This window comes from Morus notabilis, unplaced genomic scaffold, assembly GCF_000414095.1.
Source record: "Morus notabilis unplaced genomic scaffold, ASM41409v2 Scaffold275, whole genome shotgun sequence".
Lineage (NCBI taxonomy): Eukaryota > Viridiplantae > Streptophyta > Magnoliopsida > Rosales > Moraceae > Morus > Morus notabilis.
The window spans coordinates 87,841-88,540 of record NW_010359601.1 but is presented as its reverse complement, the minus strand read 5'-3'; the positions used below and the strand labels follow the sequence as shown (position 1 = coordinate 88,540).

Genomic DNA, 700 nt, shown 5'->3' with positions numbered 1-700 from the left:
GGATAATACTAGAAGCGGCGATTGCACAAATCATAGCGTGTGGATAAGAAAACAAGTTGAGAGGGGATCGTGATTGCCCTCAATTTCTTCACCAAGTCATAAATAGTTTTCAATCTGAATCTTTTTTGTGCATTTTCTGCTCGTATTTTCTTCTTCTTCTTCTTCCTTCTTCTTCTTCCTCTCTCCTCGGCTTCCCCCTCTGCCCCTTCGGACCTCGTGATGTTGTTTTTCTTCTGAAGGTTCAATTTTCTCTCTCGGAGTTTCGATCTAGGTTTTCTTCCATTCTTAAATTCAATTTCTGATATCCGATTAAGGTTGAAGCTTTTCGTTCTCTCTATTCCTCTCTCTCAATCCGTCATTTTATTTTGGATGAAAAACGAATATGATGAAAACAATGTGCGGGTGATGATTACAAGTTAATTGTAGTTTCACATGATCAAAATTCTACTTGCTACGTTCTTTCTGATTCTTGTTTTTCATTTTACTTTTCGTTTTTCATTCGTGCTCTAATATTATATGTCGTTTATCGTATTGAATGTCGTTTTGAGATGTTTTCACAACATTTGATGCGTTTGTGTTTTTTATGTTAAAATTGTTTCTGTAGTTGTCTGTCGTTTTTCAAGTTCTCGTTTTCGTTTTCAGTATGTCGTTTCTTTTTCTTTCTTTTAGAGCTTTATTCGCTGATTTCTTCTAAAATTTT

At 35.0% G+C, this 700-nt stretch overlaps 1 non-coding gene across 1 annotated transcript; it reads left to right on the top strand.

Moving 5' to 3' along the window:
- Window positions 1-374: 374 nt before the first annotated feature.
- LOC112090959 lies at window positions 375-473 on the top strand. Its single transcript, XR_002901916.1, has one exon. It is a non-coding gene; the product is annotated as a small nucleolar RNA R32/R81/Z41 (small nucleolar RNA).
- Window positions 474-700: the final 227 nt, after the last annotated feature.